Below are 9,370 nucleotides of genomic sequence, written 5' to 3' on the forward strand. Positions count from 1 at the left end.
AAAGACGCTGATTCTCAGACTGGTCATTGACCAACAGTGGAAGACCGCCATTTCCACTGTTAATTTGACATATTAAAAACGGTTTCAAACAGTCAGAACGAGCCAAATATAGAGCTGAAATACAAAAAAAATATGGTCTGAAGAGGCTGAAAGAGACTAAAAGTACCACGAACACAGCTGCTGTATAGAATTACAAAAAGAGGCACTGCATTGGATTATCAAAGCCCTGGAAGATGTTGTAATATCCCCAGTGTGATCAATAAAATGATTCATAATGCTGCTCATGGAGCCGCTTTTATGATTCTCTTTTTCTTTTTTAATAGACTTTCTGCTTCATTGGTCTGTTTATTATGGAAAGTGGCGGGAAATGTACACACACACACACAGTCAAACACACACACACACACACACACACGCACACATATACAATCACAAATGCACAAACACAAAGAGATATACATGCGGTCGCACCACTGAAGACTGTCCACACCACCGAGATATTTTGTTATTCGTGGACGTATTACTTCACTATTACAAAATTACAATGTTTTTGGACACAATTCATAATGTAAATTGTGTTTTATTGTGAAATTAAAGTGTTTAAATGTAGAAAATTGCACACAAAATCATTTTTTTAATCAAATTTTTATGTAATTTATCATTATAATGTCATTTTATTCAATTTATTTCCTCTAATTCACATCAAACTCAACTATCAGCTGTCTAAACGGCAATATTTGGTCAAAGTATAATAAAAAGTATGTCAGCATTGGTTAAAAATGTGGTAACAAATGCATAAAAGTGAGGTTATTACTACTACATTACCATTACACTCTTCTACATATATATATATATATATATATATAAAACGTAAAGGTTTCATTGCATTTTCAACCCACATTACAAACCATTTTATTACACTTTCCAGCAGCTATTACATCATCATCAACTGCTACATTTTTATCTGCTATAAATCTTGAAACTCTCAACTACCGGCTGAATAAAACAGCCGCCAAAACCTTGAAGATAATTAGAGCGGATCGAGCATCGTCGTCGGCGTCGCCGTCATCACCGTCATCACCGTCATCACCGTCGTTCCCACGAGCAACTTTCCGAACCCCCTTCGGCGTCTCCTCATTCAGTCGCGCTGTACAGTACAGTAAAGTGTCTCCTCTGGATGAGACGCTGTGAGCTCTTGAAGGGGGGGGCGGGGGGGGGGGGAATGGAAAAGAATATAGTGAATCTCTATGTTTCGAGCAGATGTGGTGGCGGTTCTGGTTTCTTTTTGTATTTTAAATCAAAACCCTGGAACCTGCAACAAAACGATGGCCTGAACCTTGCGTGAGATATAAAACTCTTAACAACGATTATAAACAATTTAAGAACATATCGCTCTTTTTTGCTTTGAACCCCGAGCTGCATATCTGTAACATCATTTTAATTTTTTTTTTTTTTTAAACTTTTCTTACAGATACTACAGATATTAACCCTATTAATTTCACAGATGTCCGGTGTTTCAGTTTCAAGGCGGAAAATCTTTAATATCAAACTCCTGGAACTTGGATCGAGCACCGCGGGGCTATCACTGAGCCCTGGCGTACGCTGTTAAACGATCAATAAAAATACTATTAGGATCATTTCAGCTCACCTTTCCAGAACTGTGATCTCCCCCCCTTTTTTTTTTTTCATGGAGAAAAAAAAAAAAAGAAATATATCAAAGAGTGCACTCTACTATGGAAAGGTGGTTCTCGGAACTTGACTTTTTTTTCTTGCTAGTTCGTGATCACGAGGGAATTCAACTTTCCTGTCACGTTAAATCTTGTTTTTTTTTTTAAAAAAAAAGAAAAGACCATGAAAACCTACTGTTTCCCCAACCAGACTGACCTGACTACTGTTTATAAATCCCTGGAAAACAATTGAGGATTCCTATACAAAAAAAAAACTTGTTTTTATCACTTTTTCTACGTTTTTATATTTCCAATGGAAGGCAAAGTTGGCTGAACTCTAGTTTTTCTGGAATCTAGTTTTGTCTCAGTAAAGATCTTGAGCCAATCAGACAATAAAAGACTGTGTTGAATTTGGAACATGGAGTTATTTCCTGTGTTGGAAATCTGTATTTTTCCGAGCATCAAGTTGAGACAGACAGATGTGATGAGTTCAAACTTAAAAATATCACTTTTAAGACTGTCTACATGCGTACTACCCAGTATGCAATGTGTGCGTGGGTTTCATCACGCTTCCGCGTTTTTGGACCAATAGAGCATGCTCAGTAGAGTCCCCCCCCCCCCTCTCTCCGGCTCGTCCAAGACTTCCGCTGTCTGACCTCCGGTTGGTGCCTCGTTCACTTTAATGGGATAAAATAATTTAATCATCCAACTCTTTTAGACTTTCCAAATGTTATTGGACTGAACGGAGGGGGTTTGTGACGCTCAGAAAAATTTATTAACCGTTTTACAGCCGCTCCTTTTCCAATCATTGTGTGCGGAAAAAATGCATTTTGGCTCGGTGTGCATCACGTGACCGACCCAGAAACTGTAATTACAAGGTTTGGCCACTATGTCAAATTGGCTTCATAGCCCCACAACTTTACTGGGAGCTTTGGTACACACTGGTCATGAAAATGAAAACAGCAACAGCAGCATTTTGTGTGAGGATGGGCAACCAGTTCTAGTTCTTTCAGTTTCTAATTCATCAATATTTTCATCTTAACAATGGTTTAAATATGCGTAATGTAAAAAAAAGGGTCCAACACAGTGACGGAGCCGCAGTTATCACCTGATTTTGCAGTTCCCTTCAGCTCCATGTGAAGCGTTTTAGTGTTATACATAAAATTCAGCTTCACTGCTCTTGTTTCCAGCTGCAGTAGGTTGCCATTTTCATTCATGCTGCTTTGTGTTTGGACGGTAAAGACATGTTCTTACCAATATTAAGGTGTTGCTGGATTGTCCCTACTGATAGTTTTACAAATCTCAAACAGTCTAGCTGCTTTAATTCCATGTTATGTTAACGGTAAGATCTCTGCAGAGATGTGGGTTTTCTGCAAATTCTGCTATTATGATAAAGATTGAAAGAGCAGGATATGGAGGATACTTGACCTGATGATCTGGCAACCCTTAGCTGTTGACTAGCAGCAGTAGTAGTGGAGTCGGTGAGGTGGAGAATCTTAATCTCGGTTAGTGTTTATGGTTTAAACGTTCCAGACGTCACAGAATTGAAAATGACTTCACTGGACAAAACTAAGATCATTAGATATTGTATTTAATTTCAGGCGTTAGGTGTTGTTTGCTAATTTGTGATTGTTGCTCAGACATGTTGTTTAATAAAACTCCCAAAAGCAAATAAAGACATCTGGTCCTTTCTAAAGAACCAGTGTGTCAGTAACAGTTGAGCTGATATTTACTATTCAATGCCATCCCTCTCCTCTGTCATCTAGACATGAACTTTATTTATAAGCTACATTAGCTACAGCGTGTCTAATTGATCTGTTTGTGACTGGCGGGCATCATTTTATCATGAAAATCCTGTCAGCAGCACAGAGACACACAGACAGGTGAGGTCTGATGTCATAATGAAAGATAGGTTCAGGAGTTGAATGAAAAATAATACAAATAGAAGTTTTTTTAAGATGATTTAAAGAAGGTTTGAGCATCACTGTGTCGCCCAAAATGGTGTTTTCTGTATGTTTGTTTTTTTTTTTTTTTTGCTTTGTACTGTTTGTTGTTGTGCTGTTGTGGGGGACTACAGATGCAAATTAGCTTCAAGCTAACTCCGGTGCAGTGCATCTTTATTGTTTAAAACTGCACACTGTCCCAATTAATAAATCAAATCTACAAATCCATGAACTGAAAGAAAGAAAGACTCTCAGATGAGGTTTGAAAATCTTATGTTACCCACAGGTGTTTATACATTTATTTTATTGTCACATTTATTGTAACAGTCTAAATGATATTTTTAAATATTAATTTTGGTCTCAGATTTATAGTTAATTTGCAGACTCGGGCTCTTTATGTGTGTATGTGTGCAAACGTGTCTATGAAAGAGTAAAGAGTGATAGAGAGCGAGTACACGTACACAATTATCTACACTGACAAAAAATGTTGCAACGAAAGTTAAAACCAAACCTACGACCCTACATGTACGTAGATTGAGAGACAAGTTAAGCAATTAGCTGGTGAAGACAGTGAAGCAGCTAAAGAACAAGATATTTTTCTCGGCAGTCGGTAGAAGACGCGATAAAGTGATAATATGTCAGTGTTGTGTTTACAGCGACCAAAAAAAAACCCAATTTCTCCAATGCATTTCAGTCACATTTGGTCAGTGTTGAGCCACAATACTGCTGGACACACATAGAGGAGTTTGGACGACCAAACACACAATTAAAAAGTAAAATAAAAATAAAAATAGGTGAAGCTCAGAAAGACACTTTAGCTCATGTTTTATGTGTGTAAAACCTGAGTGAAGCATAAGGAGGTTAATATCTTGAATAAGATGTGGGTGTAAGTGGTGACAAATAAATAAATAAAACACACAAAGTGCAATTTGAGCTGCATTTGGAATACGAATCCAAATTTCACTGGACCCCTAAAAACGTGGTTTACAAGTGATCTGAGAGGATTTACATTCCTGATGTTTTTTGTGCAGATTTCATGAAAAAGTTCCTTCTCGTATGAGAAAAAAAAAAAAAAAAGTTGAACTGGAGCTGCCTGTCTGAACATTGCGTACATGTCCTCGAGCAAGAAACTGAAACCCAAAGAGACTCTAAATCCCTTCTACCTCCACAAACATTGCTCTCTATGTTGCAACGAGGGTTGAAAACCAACACCGCCAAAAGTCAAACTGTGTCAAATTCATTATTTTTATTTTCTGAAAGATCTCTGGATAAATGATAAAGGCAGCTGATGAATATTCAAAGTCCACTTGCTCCTGTGTTACTCTCCGAGGTCGACTGCCAGTATTTTAAGGTCCGTCGTATTTTCGACACAGAACTGGTGGTCCGTTCTTCATCCAGGATTTATATGCGATTCAAAAAACCTGAGTGAAAATAACCAGTATAATATAGATTTCATGCTAACAGAGAAATATGAGGCCAAAGAATCAGACTCTTGGCATCTCAAAGAGCATCCCAAACACGATAAACACCAATCGTGCGTCGCTGTCTCACTGACTGATTTTTACAGCATTTTTGCGCTTCAGATTGCACTTTAAATAACACAGAAAATCATATGTAGTCTGGTGTGGTGTCACGAGTGAAACCCAAGTCCAGTTTTAGTGGTGGAGGTATTTCTTCTCTTAAGGGGGCTGTCAGGAGGAATGACTTTTTCCCCTCCGAATAACCCTGATATGGAATGGTTTTACCATCAACACTGCAACACTGGGGTTGTATGTATGTGCGTATGTCTATAAGACAGAAAGAAAGAGAGAGAGAGAGAGAAGGGGGGGGGGGGAGGAATTGATAGAGAGAAAAGAGATACAGGGGTGAATGACAGACCTAGAGTTAGAGAGCAAGTGTGTGTGTGTGTGTGTGTGTGTGGTTTTGTCATTAGTGTTGAAGGGTTATTATGAGTTCCCAGACTGACTGGCCACGGCAGTAACAATGTGCTAATACATGTCTGTCTTTCATTTCTTTTACTGTATATTTCTCTATTTCTCATTCAAGGTCTATGCATTAACCCTAACCCTAACCCTAACCCTAACCCCTAACCCTAACCCCTAACCCTAACACTGACCATAACCATAACCCTAACCCTGGCCATAACCCTAACCCTAAACCTAACCCTAACCCTAACCCTAAACCTAACCCTAACCCTAACACTGACCATAACCCTAACCCTAACCCTAACCCTAATATGTGAACAAACATTATAGATACATGAGTTTGTACTTTAGCTTCCTCATTCAGTGGAGGAAGAAGTATTCAATTCCTTCACTGAAGTAAGAGGAGAAATAACACGATGTAAAAATACTCTAAAAGGAAATGTTCTGCATTTGAAATTAGACATAATGACATTAAAGTGTGCTTGAGTTATAAGTTCCGTCAACAAATCTCATAAAACATTAAAAGAACAAGTATTGTCTGTGTGTTCAAGGCCTGATAAAGCTCCATTTTATTAAAAACCCATCAAAGACCTCCACTAACTAGGTTTCCATCCAAATGTAGGACAGATTTGAACCAAATTTCCAGAAAATCTGCAAAAGAAATTCAGTTTAATCCTTGTTTTCATCATCAAGATGAACAGCTAGTGCTAATTTTCCAGTTGGAGACCATTGAACCATTGCAGAAGAACAACATGCTGCAACTTTTCAACTCTTGAGTGGACATTTACATGCTTCATATACATCATGATTTGTTAAGTCAGTCGCACTTTATTGCATTTTTTTTTTTTTTTTATACGCAACTTGAAAATGCAAATAAAAACAAGTGGAATGGAAACGCACCTACTTTTGCACTGGATGACATGTGCCGTCATTACCATGAACACGGGCAATCTAGTTTATTCTGAGTCGATCCCACATCCCACATCCTGCTGCGGTAAATACCACCAGTGCACGAAATGTGTATTAATCCACAGCTGGAAATAGTCCCCCCCGAGAAATGCACTATTTATTCCTGTTTGAACAATGTTTGCTACGGTGCCCAGCTGCCCAAGCCTTTTTTTTTTTTTTTTTTTTTTTTAAATGAAACTATATATTTGAGACCTGTTTTTAAAGATTTACGTCATCGGTAGGAACCAGTGGGTTTGGGTCTGAGAGCCGCAGACAATAAGGGGAAGTTGGGAAAGTATTGGGAGACGGATTGTTGGTTTTTATCTTTTTATGGGATTTGTTGAGAATAACAAAAGTTAAGAATAATTCTAGCCTTATCCATTGTGTATAAAAAGCCTCTTTCTGAATCTATATTATTATTGTTGATGCAACATTTAAACAGCGTTTTACTGTTCTAGCTGGTAGAAGTGGAGCTAATTCTAACCACTACTGTATTGTTGGGTTGTTTATTCAAAATCAATGCATTGTATTTACATAAACTGACCATGTTTTGTATATATAATGTTTAATCTACCTAGTAACTATTTACTACAGCTGTCAAATGAATATAATGAAGTAGAAAGTAGCAGAAAATGGAAGTATCTTCCACTCTTGTCCACTCTTAAAGCCACATCTCTCCTTTTCACACTCCAGCTTCTCTCACTTTGCATCATCTGTTCCTCTTAATATCTATTTAGTATCTTTCAATCTTTCCTTTTTAGACTTTGAAATCCCTCTCTCTCTCTCTCTCTCTCTCTGTCTCTCTTCCTCTCCCTCAGCCCAGTCTCGGGGTCTCTCTATCGTCTCTGTGAAACAGATTGTGAAAGAAAGGCCACTGGCTCGCTGTTAAAAGGGAATCGCCGGCTGGAAAAGAAACACGGGGAGATCAAGAAAAGAAGGATGGGAGCATTAAAGGAGAGTCACATGGACGGGTCGATGACAGACTGGCCTGAATTATGAAAGAGAAGATGAAATGGGGGGGGGGGATAAAGAGTATGAAAAAAAGGAGAAGAGAATAAGGAAAGGTATAAAGGGAAGGGGGGAGGAGGGAGAAGGAAATTTGGAGGGTTTAGGGAGGTAAGAGAGAGCTGAAAATGGGGAGAAAAGAAAGGGAAGAGAAGAAAGAAAGAAAGGGTTAGAAAGGTTAGCAAGAGGGCGAAACCCCTTTTGAACATGAGAGACTTTTTTTGAAGAGTGCTGCCGTGAATCCCATCAGCCAGTAATTCACGCTGATGTGAATTTTATACGCATTTCTGAGGCTAGTTCATTGGCCGAGAAAAATGTCGATTTGGACCAATCCAGGACTTTATATAATGGGGGAGAACAGAATATGTGTGTGTGTGTGTGTGTGTTTTAGGGGGAAAGGGGAGGTGGGGGGTCAGGGAGAGGTTCATATACTCGTAAGTCGACCTTTTCCTCGGCGTCGGCAAATCCTAGAAACCAGAGACGTGCAGTTGCAGAGTTTTGGGCCCACCGTTCGGTGAAACTACCCTCTAATGAAAGGGGCAAGAGCCTGGATCCCCCTAAAGAATTGGAAGTTTCTCCATAGACAGCCATGCATGAGCTGCAAAATACACTCAGAATTTACTGGAAGAAATTGTATGTTCGCACTGTGTTCAGTGTGAAGCTGATGGTTCAACACTTTAGCAGGATTGTAGATCTTACCAATGATGTAGCGGTTTTGGGGTTTTGGCCGTCGGTTTTTCTTGCTGAAACAGAGCTTTGGTTCGGATAACAAACTAGATTAAAGGAAGAAATGAATGAAAATACCAACACGATAACTTCACAATCGGTAGTTTTGATCCTGTATTAAACTTGAATTAACTTCTCATCGTCAGGTATTTTGGGCAAGAGCCTGAAACATCACGATGAGCTTCAAGTATCATGTTAAGACTCCGTTTATTCATATTTTGTTTACACACCGAGCGTGCCAAGTACAAGGTTTAAAGTTTCAATTGACGCATTTTCCAAATGCAACAACACGTGAAACTGATTATACTTCAAAGTGTCCACATGGGTGTATTTATATCAGGGCTTCAGGTCTTAATTTAGCTCGTTGTTGTCATGTCATTAAGAAAAAAGGGTAATTGCCAAAAGTTGATGGTAAAGGTGATTAATTAACCAATGTAGACATCAAACTTGTACGAGTCCCAACATTGTAAGAAGAGTATCTATAAAGGCTGTAAAAAAATAACAGTTTTCATCTTTTTAAACTCGTGTTTTGATTGTATTTAAATCAGGGCAAGTAACCAATCAAGCGATTACAGTTTGACCACTAATCTACCATTTTTGAGGATGTTGAGCTGTTCTTCACACAAGAGGGTCCACTTGGGACACGGAAACTGAGACCTGACCCAAATTAAACAGGTCTAAATTAAATGGATTTTGGTGTGGTGCGTGATACCCACGAGTGGATCCAGGCGGACTTTCTATCAGCCCTGATCATGTGTCGCATTATCAAAGGAGGAGAAAATGAGAGAGTGAAGCTCAAGAAAAACATGGCTGCTCTGTCTCTTGTCTTTGAAAATTAGTTTATGTATATCAGGTTCAAGCAGGTCTTCCATGGGCTCGTTTCCGATCTGATCCAAAATTTTGGGATGTGTGACACGGCACATCTGTATCAGGATCAGTTACGGCTTCTTTTACCTCCTCAACTCTATGACTCTGCAGTTTCAGCAGTTTCTACTTTTTGTTCTCATGTTCACAGTCACGCTGGTTTCTGTCTTATCAGGTGCTGTAAAGCATCATAAATCAGCAGCACTCTACGTCTCAAAGAGCAGGATTGAGAGCCAACAAGTGAACTGAAATGATTTTCTATTTAGGAATTATTACAACAAATTGATACTCT

This window comes from Thunnus albacares, chromosome 22 (genome assembly GCF_914725855.1).
Source record: "Thunnus albacares chromosome 22, fThuAlb1.1, whole genome shotgun sequence".
Classification (NCBI taxonomy): Eukaryota; Metazoa; Chordata; class Actinopteri; order Scombriformes; family Scombridae; genus Thunnus; species Thunnus albacares.